This window comes from Chiloscyllium punctatum, chromosome 51 (genome assembly GCF_047496795.1).
Source record: "Chiloscyllium punctatum isolate Juve2018m chromosome 51, sChiPun1.3, whole genome shotgun sequence".
NCBI lineage: Eukaryota > Metazoa > Chordata > Chondrichthyes > Orectolobiformes > Hemiscylliidae > Chiloscyllium > Chiloscyllium punctatum.
The window spans coordinates 14,767,766-14,787,680 of NC_092789.1; positions in this window are offsets into that span (position 1 = coordinate 14,767,766).

Consider the following 19,915-nt stretch of genomic DNA (forward strand, 5'->3'; position numbering starts at 1 on the left):
TATATAAAGTGCAGCACCGCGGAGAAAGAATGTCCGGTGTGCAAGGATGTTATATAGGCATGGAGAGAAGAATGACTGGTCTGGCAGGAAATACAAAGTAGCTCCGAGGAGGACGTGTTCAGCTTGCATGTCATGCGAACGAGGGTATGGGCTGGAACCTCAAATGTTTGCTGTTTTTTCAAACCTTTCACAGAAAGAGACACGAAGTACAATTTCCGAATTTGTAGACGGCAGACAGATAGCCTGACAGAAGAAAAACTAAAAGCTCAATAAGGCACTTCTTAACATGACTTCACAATTGGATTTAACCTTGATAAGTTTAGGAAACTCAAGTTGGAAGAAGGATCAAGTCAGGAGAGTACTCGTGACTTCTGTGTCATGAGGAGCCTCAAAGGAATTGAGGTATCTTCGGGCCTTTGTCCATGTGTGAATGGTATAATTAAGAAGGACCGTCTTTATGAGCATTCAAGGCATATATTATAAAGGCAGGAGGTTTTGCTTGATCTGTAGACAACTTCAGTTTGGGCCCAGCTGAACTATTACTTGTAGTTCTCGTCACCTCACTACAGGAAGGAGATATTTGTACTGGAAGTGGAGAAGAGGAGCTGGCAAGCTCAATTCAGTCTCGGGGTTGCAGTGAAGCAATATCTCCACTCCGTCTTAATTCTTCTTATTCTCAAACTATGTTCCTTCGTTTTAGATAGGCTGTTGTGAGAAAACATCAACTCGACCATAAATCTGTCTTTCTTTTAGAGAGTTCATATAGATTCATAGAATAATACAGTTTGCAGAATGTTCCTGTATGAACATGAAAGTGAATACAAATGGCGGTAGTCGTGCTTCAGTTATGCCGTACATTGGAAATATCGCATTTGGAGCACCGAGCAGTCAGCAATTTCAAAGTTTTCAGATGATTCGAAACTTGACAGAAATGTAAACAATGGGGAGGACCGTGCAGAGATCCAAAGGGACACTGGCAAATTGTTGGAGTTGGCCGACAGGGGAAGACACTTTTCAATTCTGAGAAATGTGGAGTGATGTATTTCGTCAGAAGAACACTGACAGACAAAATAAAATTGGGAGGTAGGAGAAATTAAAGGAGGGGGGTGTTTGCAGACGCAAAGGGACATTCCTATATCTGCACGCAGATAATAGACCTTGTCAGAACAGAGCGAGAGAACTGTAAAGAAAGATTAAATTAGGTGGGATTGTACTCTCTGGAGAGAAGAACGCTGAGAGGAGATCTGACAGAGATTTCCAGAATCATGACAAGCAGGCTGAACTGAGTATATATGGAGAAGGCTTTACCATTTGTAGAAGAACAAAAATAAGGGGGGTGTACATTTAAAGTAGTGTCCAAGTGATTCAATAATGAAGTACTTAGCGTTTGGAATACATGGCCTGGAATTGTAGTGAAAGCAGGCTCAATTAAAGCTTTCAAGACTGAAGTTGGATATTTGTTGGTATGAGAATGATCTGGCATTGACCTGGGGAGAGAGTCAGGAAATTTGCATCAGTTGACAACAGGACTGTACACAGCGGGTCGAATACCATCAGCGTGCGCCCTAAATAATTTGGGGGATTCGTTACCTGATAATTCGACTTTCTCCGCCCTGCTTTCACAAAGAATAAAGAACAAAGAACAAATAAAAAAATACAGTCCGGGAACAGGGACTTCGGCCCTCCAACCCTGAACCGATCCAAATCCACCGAGCAGATCAGACAAATAAAACAGTCCTTGATTCCTTTCAGATTATGAAAACGATTGTAAAAATGCTGGTAGGATGTACTCGTTCAATGTGTGCCTGGCACTTCAAGTGGAATCTGTCCGGAGGCTGTGCCCAACTGAACAACACCGTTATAAGAATCGGCGATCTCAGGCACAATTGCTACACGAGAACCATGGGGATGCTGACTGTCGTTGATGCTTGAGTTGACTGGAGGCTGTGTCAGGTCGTACTCCTAAACTTGTTCTTCACTGAGAGTTATAAATTAAAGCTCGCGAATTGTTAACCGGTCCTTGTCCATGTCCCATTTTAGCCACATGCACGATGAACGCTGGCAGGACATCTGGCAGTTGCAACGTAGAGAGAGAGAGAGAGAGAGAGAGAGAGAGAGAGAGAGAGAGAGAGAGAGAGAGAGAGAGAGAGAGAGAGAGAGAGAGAGAGAGGGAGAGGGAGGGGGAAGCAGAGTTCATACTTCGAATCTGGTCGGACTTATCTGCACAGAGAAACCCAACTGTTCTGGCATCGAATATGGACAGAGAGAAGAAGAAGTTGGATAAATAAAAGAAGAAGAGGGCTGAGGAGGGATTGAGAGACAGAGAGAGACAGAGACAGCAAAAGAGAGAAAACGCAGAGGGAGAGGCATTGTTCAAGAGGTTAGGAAAAAGAAGGAAGCATATGTCATGTATAGACAGAAGAGTGTAAAGGAAATAGGAGGATGCTTAAGAGGGAAATCGGGAGGGCAAAAAGGGGACATGATATAGCTTTGGCAAATTGAATTAAGGATTTTCCAAAAGTGTTGACAAATATACTAAGGACAAAAGGGTAACTAGGGAGAGAATAGGACGCCTCAAAGATCAGCAAGTTGGCCTTTGCGTGGAGCCACAGAAAATGGGGAAGATACTAAATGAGTATTTTGCATCAGTATTTACTGTCGAAAAGGATGTGCAAGCTATAGACTGTATGGAAATAGATGTTGACATTTTTCAAGATGTCAATATTACAGAGGAGGAAGTGCTGGATGTCTTGAAATGGTTAAAGTTGGATAAATCCCCAGGACCTGATCAGGTGTACACGAGAACTCTGTGGGAAGCTAGAGAAGTGATTTCTCAGCCCCTTCCTGAGATATTTGTCTCATTGATAGTCACAGGTGAGGTGCCAGAAGACTGAAGGTTGGCAAACGTGATGCCACTGTTTACAAAGTGCGGTAAAGACAAGCCAGGGAACTATAGACTGGTGAGCCTGACCTCAGTGGTGTGCAAATTGTTGGAGGATATCCTGAGGGACAGGATGAACATGTATTTGGAAAGGCAAGGACTGATTAGAGATATTCAACATGGCTTTGTGCGTGGGAAATGATGTCTCACAATCTTGATTGTGTTCTTTGAAGAAGTAACAAACAAGATTGATGAGGGTAAAGTATTAGATGTGATCTATATGGACTTCAGTAAGGCATTCGACAAGGCTCCCCATGGAAGACTGATTAGCAAGGTTAGATCTCATGAAATACAGGGAGAACTAGCCATTTGGATACAGTACTGTCTCAAAGGTGGAAGACAGAGGGTGGTGGCGGGTTGTTTTTCAGACTGGACGCCTATGATCAGTGGCGTGTCGCTCGGATCAGTGCTGGGTCCTCTACTTTTTGTCATTTATTTAAATGATTTGGATACGAGCATAAGAGGTGCAGTTTGCAAGTTTGTAAGTGACATGAGAATTGGAGGTGTAGTTGACAGCGAAGACGGTTATCTCAGATTACAACAGGATCTGGACCAATTGGGCCAATGGGCTGAGAAGTGGCAGGTGAAGATTAATTCAGAAAAATTTGAGGTGCTGTATTTTGGAAAGCAAATCTCAGCAGGATTTATACACTTAATGGTAAGGTCCTAGAGAGTGTTCCTGAAGAAATAGACCTTGGAAGGTCCTTGAAAGTGGAGCCGCAGGTAGATAGGATACTGAAGAAGGCGTTTGGTATGCTTTCCTTCATTGGTCAGAGTAATGAGTACATGAATTGGGAGGTCATGTTGCTGCTGTACAGGACATTGTTTTGGCCACTGTTGGAGTATTGTGGACAATTCTGGTCGCCTTCCTATTGTGAAACTTCAAAGGGTTCAGAAAAGATTTACAAGGATGTTGCCAGGGTTGGAGGATTTGAGCTATAGGGAAAGGCTAAACAGGTTGGGGTTGTTTTCCCTGGGGATTCGGAGTCTTAGGGGTATCCTTATAGAGTTTCACAAAATGATGAAGGGCATGGATAGGATAAATAGACAAAGTCTGTTCCCTGGGGTCGGAGAGTCAAGAACTAGAGGGTATAGGTTTACGGTGGGACTGAAAAGATATAAAAGAGTCCCAAGGGACAACTTTTTCACGCAGAGTGTGGAACGTGTATGGAATTAACTCCCAGAGGATGTGGTAGAGGCTGGTAAAATTGCAACATTTAAGAGGCATTTGGATGGCTATATGAATAGGAATGGTTTGGTGGGATATGGGTCTGGTGCTGGCAGGTGGGACTAGATTGGGTTGGGATATCTGGTCGGCATGGACGGGTTTGTCCAATGGGTCCGTTTCCATGCGTACATCTCTGTGACTCTATGACTCTATTCGAGGGACAATCATAGAACACGATTTGGAGTTAACACATTTGATTACTTGATTGCTTGGTTTACTCTAATTAATTAGTTTGACATTCAACCAGATTAGTACTAATATGGGAGAGTTTGCTCAATATGAACGGTGCTTGCATTATACATATGACTATTTTGCAGCAGTAAAATTCATCCAGTCTATAACATTAGAGCCGACTTATCAAAATCAAGTAGTGCAAAATCTTAAATTTAGAGCGTATTTATTACCGTTACTTGCAGCTATTGGTGATTCTTGTAAGGCTATCACGCCAGTGCTTCCTATGTAAGGCAATATTTAACTATACTGTAATGACATGTATGAAATTTAACATAGGTGCCAGAATATTTCCATTTCCAAGCAAAACCTTTCTCTCAGAGGCTGATCGGTAAAGTTTTTTTTTTGACTACGAAACTATGACTACAGATTCGTATACACTCTGAACATTCTGCAATTCTAAAATATAACACTTGCTCGAAATTATTTCCATTGATTAATACTGTGGCAAGTATTGTTTGAAAAAAATGTGCTTGCATTATTTCATAAATATCCTTGAGGTCATTTAGGAATTTTCTGCAGGAACCACATTAATGAGATGATTAGATGTCAATGTAAGACACTATGTGATTATGTTTTCTTGAACAACGTATTTAGAGTTTCTACTGATTGCGAAACACGAACACACCTTTCAACTCTTGGTGATCCATTGAACCCTTTCTCATTCAGCACAGTTTTGATTGACTGCAATCTGAGTACACTTAACAGCAAAGTTTAGATTTTTTTGTCATATCATCCTGAACTGTGAGACAGAGGCAATAAGTTCATAAACGTCACGGCAAGTGATAACATTTTCTCATTTCTCCTGGTAAAATTGTGATACATGTTGTTATCTTGAATAGGTATTCACGCTGCATTATATCCGTTGGTTGGTACAATGTAATAATACAAAAGAATGTTTGAATTATCTTCTAATCAGTTGAGAAGGCTGTTCTGTTATTGGTCTGCGGTTATTTGTGCGTAGTATTTCGATGTTGATCTTGCCTCGTGTAGTGTGTGTTGTAAACTGCGTGGTTTAGTCTGTCCAGATACGGTTAACCCGACCATCTGCATGTCCTTGATAACTATGATCTGCTTGCACTGATCACAAACGAATCTTTTCACTGCACCTAGTTATACAGGACAATAAATCGAATCAAGTCGAATCAAATCATAGATTTTCCAAAAGAAAGCGGAATAATACTGTGTGAATAAGATGCAAAATGACGGTACACGTTCAGGAATAAATGAAAGTACAAATTCAAGGTACTAGCAATATAATGGAAACAAATGACATCACTTGCACGATCCTACGACCACACGCACTCTTCTCCTTTTGCAGTACCTTGGTTGAATTTCTCTGCAGAAATGGCTGTAAAGCGATCAAATGTTAAAGCAACGGTGAGCCAAACAAAACAGCGCATCGTCAATAGAAACAGGAAAATTCTGAATGCGTACCGACATATGTTGGCCAATAATGCAACTGGGAAGTGAATAATGTTAATTCTTTCCAGGTGGATAGTGAAAATGACAGGTAATAGATCTGATTCTGGTATTGCCAACAAGTAGGAAGTGACGAATTTGGAGAGGCTTCAGTCTTCTCGGTGCACGATCACAGTTTCAATTATAAGGTGCAAAGATTCAAGGTGAGGGGGGAAGTTTAAGAGATGTGCCTGTTGGAATATTTCCACACATAGAATGGTCGGAACCTAATCGCTCTGCCTGAACAAGTGGTGGAAGCTCTTCTTGGTTGGCAATATATATGAGGCATGTGGATGTTGATATAACTAGGGATGGAATAGAGGGATAGAGACCGAATAAGGACAGAGGTTTGTTTTTATTTTATTGCTGCATTGTGATCAGCACAGGCTTGGAGGAAAAAGGGCGTGTCACTGTGATGTATTTCACTTAAGTTCATTGGTTTTGTTGTTAACACATCAATGAATCAGAAACAACACATAAGTCAAAGTTACTGTAGTAGATTGGTCATCACTTTATTTCCATTAATTATGAAAAGAATCATTCTCTGATCCTGTGGCAAACCTTTTTTTGGTAACAAGTATTTATTATGACAGGAAAATAAATAGCCAAGTTTTCAAAAAAGATGCATAAATGTTCGTATTAATCAATGTGAGTGCATTATCCAATTTTATTTTCTTCTACTTCAATGGGAAAACGGCAGATTACAATTAAAAATAGAGAAAAACAGAGGTCTTAGTAAATAAAGCTAAGGCTACTTATCCCGAGATAGCTGGAATTCTGAAACGGCCTAAAGTACATCTCCTGTTAAATTTCATGTGGTAATGGTCACGAAACTATTCGCTGATATAAATCGAGTTCATTTTCACTTACTCCAAATTCAACAGCTGGTTATTTTACTGAGCGTGCCTTATGTATATTCCAGGGGAAAGTTGTATGTTTCTTTATAGCATCTGAAACACTTAGGCACATAATATCATACTAAATTATTGTAGAAACTGAAACTTTCTGATCACCCTATGATTGAACATGGATGGCAATTTAGCTGAATGTTCGACGCTTACCCGTCTTTGCGTGAAAAAAGAACACTTGCCACGCACATCCCCCTTAAATTGACCTCCTCTTACCTTGAAGCTGTCCCCCCTTGTAATTGAAACTGATCCCAATTCGAGAAAACTGAAGCCTCCCGAACACGACAATTGTTTCTTGTTGGCAATGTCAGAAACAGATCTAATCATTGTCATTTACGAGGTCCTACTAAACATAAGTAACATTACTCATTCCCGAGTTGATCCTTGGACATCACTACTCTCCATGAATTCAGAATCAGAATTGCCCTGTTTCTTATGGCCCTGCCCTGTTTTGTTTGATTGACAGTTGTTTTCCCATTTGATTGATTTACAGCCAATGCCAGTCTGAAATTAAAGTGAAGGTACTGCAATAACAGAACAGCGACTGCCGTTGTAGGATGCTACGTGTTCTGTCAGTTGTTTTAGCTCAACTGCAAGTACCTTGCATATGAGCTTTCCTTTTATTTCTGAAAATGTGCCGGAGTTTTGCATTGCAACACCACAGTGTTATTCCCCTTAATTCTGGACAGTCTACGGTTTAATTCGAGTTGATCTATTATCCTGCATAACTAAATACAGCGAAAAGATTTGTTTGAGAACAGTCACAGCAGATCACAGTAATCAAGGGCATACAGATGATGCGGTGAAAAATAAACTGGATGGAGTAAGCCATGCAGTTTATGACACACAAAGCATTCGCGAGGTAAGATCAACATTTAAGAAAATTGTCGTTAGAGACTCCATTCATAGATCTAAGAACGAGAGTGAAGAAGCTGTACCTGAACTTGTCGGTGTGTGTGTCCAACCTTCTGAATCTACATTCTGACAGAAACGGTTGTCGCAGAGCATTGCAGAGTGGGTTGGGTGTTTGATGGTATTGGTAAAATTTCCGTGGCAACAGGACTGTTTACGTAGAGCCCATGAAAGTGAAATTGGCCTCTGAGATGGTATCGGCTATGTACACGAACTTCTTTCGATTCTTAAGTTTCTGCACAAAGCTTTTGCCATACCAGGCTGTTGTGTACTCGGACAGTATGTTCGATATGGTGCGCCTGTAAACGTGAGAGAGGATCGTCATGGACATTTCAAATGACTTGAGCTGCCTGAGAAAGATGCAACGTTTTTGCAACTTCTTGACAGTCTAATGTACGTCGGAAGTCTAGGACAGATAGTCGGTAGTCGTCACACCTGTGAACTTGAAGTTCTCACCTCTCTCAAATTCCACCCAGTGGATATAGATAGGGGTGTGTTCTCCTTCTTTCTATTGAAAATCAATTATCATTTCATTACTTTTGCCAACACTGAGAGAGAGATTGTTATCACTCCGCCACGTAACAAAACCCTCTGTCTGTCTTCTCCATTCTAACTCCTAATCGTTATTTGATATCCTTCTTAGCATGGTGATGTCAGCACATTGGAGATGGCGTTTGTTTGGCAACACTGTTGTGGATGTTTCAGACGCTGAAAGAATTAATAAATCAGATTATACAACCAATTCAGTCTATCAATATTTTTACCATTGGCTAGACGATTATCAAATTACAGTCAAAGGAGAATATTTTACCATTGCAGGTTGTAGATATTGCGGCACATTGTGACCCAGCTGTTAGCACTGTTTCAATGAAACATTGGGGAATGCTTGTTCGGGGTGTGTCTGCGTGGGATAGCCTTTAGAGGTTCGTTCTGGAACTGATGGGCAGAAGGGTGTACAGTAGTGGCCTAAGAACGCATCGTTGGGGGTGCTCCAATATTGGGTGTTTTGATGGAGGAGCTGCCGCTGTCTATCTTCACTGATTGACGCCTATGGAACCTCAGGATGCAGTTACAAAGGCTGGGGTCAGTGAACTATCGCAGAATTTTGCGATTAGTCTGGTTGTGATATTGGGGTTTAACGCGGAGCTGTCGACAGCTTTCAAGTTATGAAAAGAAAACATACCTCACACTTCCTTTGCCATACAGCAATATCGAAACACCCAATGTTTCAATTTTATGTAACAACAGTGGGATTTGCATCAGTCTCTTCCAACTTTCTCTGATTGTTTCTGCATTTCACCAGATGTCATTCTAAATCTTCACCTATATTTGTTGAATCTGCCTTCACAAAAATTGCTCAGAAACTAAGATTATGTTCTCCAACAACGCCTAATGCACGAATAGCATATGGTGTAAGTAAGAACTGTATCAGTGTTTGCACCGATGTGAGCTTGGCTATCGTATCCAATATCAGCAAGCACTGGCGAAACTAGACAAGTTTCCTTTCTTTATCTACGTCACGCATTTTTACAAACATGTTCACATCTCCCACATGCGGTCGAGGAGTTGAATAACTAACAATGAAGCAGCTTTCCATAAACTTCTCAACCTTCCCTCATTATAGTATTGGTTAACTTCATAATCATTGATTCGAATGCTCACAAATTACTGAGTGACTGAATTCATAATTTCACACCAATTAATCAAACAGGGATTAAGTGAACAGAAAATTGTCTCTTCCCCCCAAAAAAAAGTACTTACTTCACTCAAAAAATCATAATCACAGCACACTTGCTAGTGGAAAGTGAGTCAACGATTAGTTAACAAGATAAGGAGGCAGGCCAACAATATTAATAGCTTATTTTTGATGATCAGATGCTGAAACAATGAACAAGTCAGATTATACAAACAATTCAGTCTGTCAGCATTGTTTAACATTCACTAGACTATTATTAAATTTCAGTTAAGTGAGAACATGATATTATTGCAGGTTGTGGATATTGGAGCTGCATGCTGACCCAGCGGTTAGCACTGCTGCCTGACAGCACCAGGAACCCGTATTCAATTCCAGCATCTTGTGGAATTTGTGCAGTCTCCTTCAAGTTCAAGTTTCCTTCCACAGTCGAAAAAATGCCCAGTTATGATCTTCTGTGGTATGCTTATTTGGGGTGGGTCTGCTTGCGAAGGCCTTCAGAGGTTCGGTCTGGACCTGATGGGCCGCATGGCGTGATTCCAAAAGTGTCGGTGTTTTGTGATAATATTATCACTGACGTGAATGCGGAAATTCATGAATTAGTTTACGAGAAGGGAACAGGCTGTTGGGAATGAAGCCCAGATCGAAAGAAAAATGAGATTAAGTGGTGATAACAATGATAAAATGTCGAAGCTGTTGACTCGAGAGGACGTTTTCAGTCTGTACAGCAAATGCCCTTGCATGTTCAAAGGTCAACGGAAAATAAAAACAATTGACAGACATTCATGTTAGGTGACGACAAGGTACATTTTCAATGTTAAATACTGACAGATACCTACCAGGGACAAAAACAAGGAGGAAGGAGCTTCAACGCCTGTGGAATGGAGCATTAGTATCCAGAAGATCAAGCAACTGCTGGAAGGAACAAATAAGGAATTAAAAACGATTGACCACAGGTTTCAGAAACGGATTTATGGATAATAAGGCACTCCGCCACGTGTTATATGTATCCCAGACCAGAAAGAATGGAGTAATGAAAGAATATCCTGTAATTCGTGGCTCTTGGTGTATCCAGGTGAACTTGTGAATGCTGATCTATGTGAACACTCGTTCAACGTAATTCGATAAAAGAAATTTAAAGGATAGCTCGATGCACATTTAGGGTCCTTCCTGTCTGTGGACAGCACAGTATAGAATGGGAAATGGTGAACATACCACTATATGGGTACTTTGGGGACATGGGGATAAATTTGTGTTCCTTTGTTAAAGAGGCCTGTGCTCCTTTTTCTGAATAATCTGCAGCTTTGTCTCTGTGTGGATTTCAGGTCTGGGGACCATGTGTGAGGTGGGCGGTTGGGCGTGGAGATGGGGATCACAGATACTTAAGCAGATGCAATCTGTATTAATCTATTGAGCTGCTGCTTTTCCCTTACACCTCCTCCGTCTCTTCTTCGACCCCACCTCCAAAACATGCCTCTTGCTGTTTTTCATAACTGGAGGAAGTGTCCTAACTGGCGGAGCTGTTGGCGGGCTGTATTTGCAGCCAGAATTCCGTTTTGCCACGTGGATTGACCAGTAGCTTAATATCAGACATTGTTTGTCTCTGTGTTTGTGAGTGAGAAAGAGTGCGCTTATGTTGCAAACTCTAGGCCAGTTTTTTTTTATCCTTTAACATCAAATGCTTCGAGAACCAGTCAGACTGCATCAAACCAAAGGAGCCTGGGCATATCCCTGAATGATTGGTGGCAGTGAGGGAAACGGTCGAGAGAGCTGGGTCTCAGTGGAATGTTATGTCTCCCCAACAACCCAGTCTCTCCATGACTTTCATTAACTCCTGTTTGTCTCTATTTCGTTTTCCCCGTTTCTTGTTCACTTTCTCTTTCTGTCAAACCTATCTAGCTTTTTCTCTGTCTTTGTTTATTTCTCTGTCTCCCTTATTCTCCCCGATGTTTTCACCCTTTTTGCATCACCATCTCTTTCGCTCTTTTTAATCTCTCTTCTTCTCCCTCTCTTTATTTCTCTTCTCTTTCTTTCTCACTCACTGTTTCTTTCCATTCTTCTCTCTCTTTTTACTCTATTTGACTCCCTCCTCTTTCTTCCCAATTATCTTTATCCATTTCCTTTCACTTTCTTTCTCTTGCGCTATCAACAGTCTTGCATTTTCTGTCTATACACTTTCGTTTCTCCATCTCTTCTTCCTTTCTCTTTCTCTGACTGTCTCTTCCTGCGTCTCTTTCTCCAATTCCTTTGCTTGCTTTTTCTTTCCACCTCTCACCCACTTTCTCGCTTCTTCTATCCGGCCCTTTTTGTCACTCTGTTCTGCTGTATAATTCTCTGTCTCTTCTTAATTTTAATCCTGGTTTCACTTCATTCCCTACTTTTCCTCTGTCTTTTTCTTAACTCCTGGCTCTTTTTCTCTGTTGTGTTTCTTCCCTCACCTATGTTTCTATCCATCACATATCACTTTATTGTCCATGCCTCATACTCCACCATCACATATTTACTCTGTCTCTTTTCCTCGTCTCTGTCTTCCACTTCAATTTCTTCCCCGCCTTATATTCATTCTGCCTCATTTTCTACTCTCCCTTTCTCCCTCTCTCTTTCTTCCTCTCATTCATTTCCCTTGTCGTATTTTCCCATGGACTACTTGCTATCCAGACTGTTTCTTATTCCCTCGACTCTTTTTCTCCACCCCTCCCTCAACTTTTCTCTGTTTTATGCAGCTTTTCCACGATTTTGCAGGCACTCTGATGTGGCATTCTCCCATTTTTATGACCCCACGACATTTTGTGCTACACAATATTGCGGTGGTTTCGAACAAATTATGCTGCCTTATGAAAATTCGCTGCAGTCTTCTGCCCAATTTTGTGAATCCGAAATTTTCCAGACCACTATTTCACTCCATGCTCAAGTTTATGGCCCTCTTCCCAATTTTGTGCGAATCCTTCTATTTCGTGCTCTCTTAAGTATTTCCCCCAAATAGGTTGCATTCGCACACATTGTGCTGTGCCCCATGAACGTTTTTCCAGCCTTTAGGTGTTTGCAGCCTCTATTCACTCCGTTTAGCGGCCCCTCAAATTTACACAATCCTCCAGGTTTACCTGCTCTCAATTTTTGCACTACCCCCAAAACGACATTTTCGCTCCCTTTTTTGCAGACAACACATTTGTACCCTTCATCCCTGACGTATGCAACACCCGTGACTTGCTCTACTTGGTTTCATGACTTCCAAATGTTGCACCCCGAATTATTGCACATCCATCAGACACTCTCAAGCATAATTTGCTTCATCCTGCAAAAATGAAGTGTGCCCAAATTTGGCACTCAACTACCGAATTTTACGTTCCCATCAACTATTACGAAACCCATTAAAGGAAACCTCTAATTTGCACTCACCCCAAAGTTTGTACTGCCACACCATCCCCATTTTTCAATCCCGAGTTTTTCCTCTAAAGTTTCGTTTCAAAAGTTCTGAACTTCCAATTCTGCATCTCCATTTTCAAATTCCCAAGTATTGGGCACCCCACAGAATTTGTGACTTTTCAAAATGTTGTGTCCACACCACCATTGAAGCTCCCACTTCAACAAGATATGTATCGCACATCTCTGACGCTGAAAACCCTTCAATATTTTCGACCTGCCTTCTCAATGTTTTATTCTCTCAACTATTGAACCTACAACCATTTTTCCTCACTCAAAATATTTTGCCCTCCGTTTTGCCCCTCAACCGCAAGCATTAACGCTCCAATTTCGCACCCATCAAATATTATGCATCCTCCCTCAGTTCTTCGGACCAGAGAGATTGAAGACAAAAGCCATAAAACCACGAAAAGAAAATCCAGGGAAACAGAAGTGCTGGGAAAGGAAGGGAAAACAAGAACGAGAGAGAGAGAGAGAATGGAAGAGAGAAAGACAGACCGATAGAGAAGCAGGGAAAACGTGCCCCTCCAAATTTTTAGGTCACATATGTTTGCATTCCCCGAGATTTTGCAGACCCCCGTACAAAGTTAGTTAAACTCTCACACAATTTGTGCCACTCATTCTTCCCAACTCAAACACTACTCATCTTCATCTGTGTATTTTCCCTCCCTGTGTAACTTCCTTAATTTCCTCACACTCCACGAGCCCACAAGATATCGAAGACTTTATGTTAACGAGGTTTCAGAGTATTTGTAGCCCAGGTTGAGGTTTTGGATGCTGAGCTGGAAGGTCCGGTTCAGAGTTTTCGTCAACATGCTAGAAAACATTGTAAGTGAACCTCCGAATGAAATACTGGTGGCATGGCCCCCTTTTACCTCATAGATTTCGGCTTCCTTGGGTCCAGATATTGTAGTCCCGTGATTTTTCAATCAACGCAGAACTATTTATACATGAAGACTTTGAAATCTCAAATATTGTTATCCGTATTTTAGATCCATCCTTTGTTGTCACATTCTCAAACTTTGCACCTTACCAGATTATGTCTGCTCAAGAAATGTCACGCCAAAATATTTTGCATCCTTCCTAAAGTTTTCCATGAATTTTCCACCCCAAATGTTTTGCCCACCCAAAACGTTATTGCTTCTAGTTTTTGCATGATACCCTCTTCACCTCATTGGCCTTCTCTGCACATCTTCTCCACGATCATAATTTTGCGACGCCTTATCCACTGCATGTAAAAACACTTATGCATCTCCACACGTTGACCACGCTCCCCGGGACAAAGAAGGAAGTGAGGTGAAAGATCCTACACAGAGACTGTGTGAGAAGGTAAAGGCAGAATATATGGAAATGAGGAAGAGTGATGTCGGGGAAAGGGAGAGTGAGACAGAGAGAAGAACAGACATAGTATTGCGAAAGACCAGATTCAGTGAGAAAAAAATCAGAGCAGAAACAGAGTGAAAGGTAGAGCAAGAGAATGGCAGGGAAAGAAATCCCATGCAGCGAAAAGATCCTTCTGTATTTGTCTCCCAAAACGCTCATGGGACGCCCAGGCCTTGATACGAAACGATGTGCGATGCCCTCTGCCCTTGAGGTCACCGGATTTTCCTTTTTTTAGGTCCTGCACACCCTCCATGCAAACCTTTCTCCCCAGCAAATACTTTCCTCCATCAGTTCTCAATGGAACAATACCCGATCACATGGATCAACCAGTACTTCACGGGTAGGGTTCAATGCCATTTTACACTGATTATCCTATCCTCCAGTTAATCAAACAGTTAGTCATGATGGATCCATCCCAAATCAAACTCCACCCCTCTTTGAATAATTCTGATTTTTTTGGACTTCTCCGGTCCGTTGTCCTATGCCAGGCAATATGTATGCCACTTCCTTTTGATTGGTGCTAACTCTATTTTCTCTTCGAAATCTTGGTTCTGCCATGTTTTGTGATCATGCATGTAATTATGTTGCTGTTCATCCTTGCTCTGCTATAATGTATTCTGTTGTTATTACATGGAATCTTTACGGTAATGTTTCACAATCTAACACAGCTGTCTTGTGCCTCATATCGTTGTACTTACGTCCAATGAGATCAGGATATTTGTCACAGAGTCACGTACATCACTCTCCATCATATTCATAATATTACTGCCATTAATTCTCAAGGGTCTTCAGAAAACTACATTGTTCATTGTTCATTTTCATTATCCAGTTCCCATGCTGCTTTAGCATGTTTTCTGTTCGAGTACTCAATATTTTGGGAATGGAAACCAACTCATTTCAACTCCAGGAACTCCTCCTCTATCGTGTGGTTGACTTCCCCAAGACGTACGCAGACTCAAGTGATCGACGATTATAGATAATGCTTTTATTTGCACTCCTCTCCCTTTTAATTTCGAGTTTAATGTCGCTCCCTGCAATGACCATGCAGATCAACTTTTATTTCTGAGTCTTGATATGTGTCAACATAATCCAAACAGATTCCACAAGATGGGAGCGAATATCTAAACGCAGTATCAGTTTAATTTTTCATTCACTATTCTTGTATCTGTCTAAACGCCTCTTCAAACTTGCTATCGTACAAGACTCTATTAGCCCCACTGCCAGTGCCTTCCGGGCCCGTACCATCGTCTGTGTGAAGAAATCGTCTCACAAGGGTCTTTAAATCTTGCCCCATGTTAGTTCAAATCTATGACACCCCTACCCGACATTTTCACACTGAAAAACACTTTGACTATCCACCCTATCTACTCCTCTCATAATTTTATACAATTCCAGTAGGTTGCCTCTGAGTCTTAAATGCTTTTGTGCAGTAAAATCTAAATTTCTCCAAACTATTCTTATAGCTAATTCTATCCAATCTTTCGCAACATCTTCCGCATCCTATCCAGCATCTTCACATCGATGCTATAGTGAGGCGACTAGAAGTACACACAAAATCAATACGTGGCTGAACTAAGGTTTTATGCAAATATAACATGACTTCTCGTTGTTTACGTTCAATGCTTTCACCAAGGAAGGTAAGAATGTGATACGCCATTGTCCCATCTTATAGTCAGACTTCTGGGGTTTTGCCTTCATCTAAAGCATATGAAAATATACTTCTAAAGGTTCCAGCAATCTCTCCCCCTTTGCCCCCTCAACATCCGACGACAGGTTCCATCAGTTCGAGGCGACCTATCTGCCTTATTGTTTTTGAAGAGTCTCGATATCTAACCTTTCGTAATATCGACATGCTCCAGAATATCAACATACACAATCGCTAACCTTACCACCACATATTTTGCTCTCGTTGCTCGATACAGAGACAATGTACATTGTCGTGAAATAATTCAACTTTCTGGCTTTGTGCATATATTTACTCCTTTGGCTTTGAATGGATCCACCCTTTCCCTCACTTCCCTCTTGCTCTTAACAATGGAAATAACCTCTTGCATTTCTCCTTAATTTGAATGGCTAAGAACATTGCATTAACCATTTCAGACATCCTAATTTCCTTCCTGATTTTGGTCTACCCCTCAGCGGTCATGTTTTCGCTTACTGCACCTTCTGTACGTTTCGTTTCATTTTTTAACACCCGTCTTTCAATATCTTTTGTCTCCCTGGACGTCTGGCTGTCTTCTTCATTCATTCTCAAATGAGTCAATTGGGCTTCAAAATGTTCAGCATTTTCTAATGTGTACGTACCTTCATCAGCTGCCCCAATGTAATTCCTCGACTTTCATCTAATTCAGCTGTAGACAGCTTTCCCAAATTTTAGCACTTTGATCCAGGGATCAGTCTTATCGTTGTCCATCATTTATTTAAAACTTACAGATTATGATCATTGCAATTGAAATATTTTCCGACTGAACATTTGATCACTTGGCTCGGTTCATTCTCCAATACCAGGTCGAGTGTGGCCTCTTACTCAATTCGAAAACTTATATGCTGTATCAAGAGCCAATCCTTTCTCCAGCAGTCTCCGCACCGCAAATGGAACTATCAAACACTGTCCCTTCAAAATCCCTGGCACTAAGAGTGTCCCAGTCAATAGAAGGAATGTTAAAATCACACACGTTAGCAACGCTGTTTTTTTACAGCTTTCAATGATCCACTTGTGTATCTGTTCATTTATCTTCCTTTGGCTATTGTGAAGCATATAATGTAATCCTACTGTAATCGCAACTTTCTTATTTCTGAGTTATACCACATAGGTTGTTGGATAAGGCCTGCAAGATATCCTCTCTTACAACAAAGTGACATTCTCCTTCATAATTAGCATAACTATACCACCCTTTTAAGTCGCTCTGTATCTTACCTGAAAGATCCAAATGCTGGACAGTTTAGCTGCCAGTCCTGCCCTGCTCTCTAAACAGTCGCTGTAATGATCATCACATCGTCGACCCATGTATTAATTCAGACAGTAGCACATCCTTCTTACCTGCTATATTTCTTGCATAAAACGTATTTACACTTCAGAATGCCAGTCCCGACCTGTTCACAAACCTGGTCCTGCCCGTTCTTACGATAAGATGGCATTGACTCTTGAATGCTGTGTAATCAATGAAGAATGGGCAAACATTCGTTGATTTATCCCCACATGAGGAACATGTTAAGATAAGTGATGGGTGTTGACATGAAGCCAATGGATTGTATACTCAACTTTGCTGGTGCTGCGTCTATTATACTGCAGGATTGGAAATTCTACGCCCCATCCCCCCGACCCTCACAGTGGACTCTCCTCTAGTTGCAGCAAATGTTTTGAGGGAGATATTTCCTTAAATTTACCCACATTTGGGAGATTTATGCAAACCTTAGATAAGAACTTGAATGATTTTTAGATAGTGCAGGGGGACGCACTGAGAATAGTTCACAGGTCGGCGCAACATCGAGGGCCGAAGGGTGTTCTGCGCTGTATTGTTCTATGTTCGAAATATTACGAACTCTGACATCACATTCATTTAGAAGGTCAGATCGTCCCTCGAAGAAGCATATAATACAATCCTTATCAAGCCATCCGTTTGTTCAGCTCACCCAGAAATGTGGCTCGCAACATTCCACCAGCCGCAATAGTCGCTACCCAGATGTCCCCAAATGTTTTGACGAATCCTAGATAAAAGAGAGAACAATGACTGGACGACACATCTTGTTTCAAAACATTTTCTTCAAAAGCAAGCGGATAATTGTGAAAAATCAAGAGCAGAGCAGGATTAGTCGCAGTCAGAAACTGCAGTTCCAAAGAGGGCTGTTTGATTTAATAAGGATTGAGCTAAAGAATTACAAACGCCCTGCCTCAGCTGTGGCAATGCAATTTAAAACCTTAAATAATCAGATGGGTTAGAAAAGCAAATGAATCCGCTCATGTCTGAGCAATGCAAAACAATAATTAGGAATTGAGGACGAGAGGGTATCAGTTTAAGATAAGAGGGTAAAGAAGAAAAGGGACCCTGAATGAATTCTTTTTTCACACAAATGTCGGTGTGCCTATGGAATGAACTACGTACGGATGTCGCTGACTTGGGTATTTAACAACATTTAAAGTGCAATTGGACAAGTACATCGATAGGCAAGGTTTACAAGGACAATTGCAAGGAAATGGAGTTAGCATGAGTGAACATTTTGCACAGCATGAAGCTGTTTGGGCCAGAGGACCTGTCTCCGCGCTGTCGGACTCCAAGACTCGAAGACTGTAACAACACAGTAAAATCAAAGAGATGTGAGGACTTCTATATCTACTGGTTAATCATTGCATCAAACGAATGAAGGTCACAGAAGTCCATTCAGTGCAACCGATTGGAAACTCAGCAGTGAGTACACTGTTCTTGATTGAGTCATTGTAAGCATCGTCGGCTTGCTAACCACGTGCTTTTGGGTGAACGGTGAGTTTCTCCTGCTCATAATTCGTTTTATCTGAGTCCAATTTTGGGTAAGGACATAAAGCAGGAAATGAAATTGTTCTCCTGGATTATAGCAATCTTACTAATCTGAAGAATGATTTCTACAAAGATCGACTAAAAATATCTGTGTGAAGACATAAAGGATACTTTACTTCAACAGCCGAGACAGAGACAAGGGAGGCGTTGCCAATACTGTCCGTAACACCGGCTGGGCTGCAGCAACAGTTTTGTGTGCAGTTCTGAGATCCATCGTATTGGAATAGTGAGAGAGTGGGTGGCCTGAACAGTCCGTATGATGGTTCCCTTTTTGATATTAATGATTGAAGAAAATGAGGATTAATGATGAACAAACACATTCGGGCGTGCTGAGGCTGGGGTGGTGTATGTTGATGAGGGATGAGAATCACTGTTTGATATTTCAGTCGACAGAAATGCTATCAACCGATTCACACTTTGTCTGTAAATAGGATTGGAACCTGGTAATGTCCAGAGAGATAACAAGCTAAAAAAATGTGCATTTATTCAAGTTCATTAATTTATTTTGGATGAAGTCCGAACTTTGGATGCTTTGCTGTAAATTATCTGAATATCTTTGTAGGTCTTTATAGGAGATATGTGTAGAAATCTCGCTGGGATTTATGGCTGTGACTTTTTGTAGTTGATCTCAAGGGCAGGTAGTTTGGTGAAATGGCTTTTTGCTTCGAAATAGATGTGAGTCCTGCGCATCCAAGATCTCTAGGTAATTGCGCAGTCTCCTGCACCACGACCAGTGCAATCGCCCTGGCTGGTGAGAGCTTGTCCTTATTGATATCTCACTGCTATCAAGCTGTATGAACATGATGGACCGAATGCCATAATCTGTTGTACTAATTCCATACTACTGCATTTAATTGTGTCACGAATGGAGGACCTGATGGGGATTAACGTGAGACTTAAAAATCACAAAACATCAGGTTCTAGTCCAACAGGTTTAATTGGAAGCACACTAGCTTTCGGAGCGACCCTCTTCATCAAGTGATATGGAGCGTCGCTCCAAAAGCTAGTGTGCTTCCACTTAAAACTGTTGGACTATAACTTGGTGCAGTGTGATTTATAACCGGTTACATATTAGGCAGTGTACACCACTGTGTCTGTGTCTTTTGCAGGCCACTGTAAGCCCAATCGAGATAAGTCATTGTGAGCAGATTTCCTATCTGTCAGATATTTGGTCATCAGTTGCCATCCTGTCTTAAAGCCTTGACT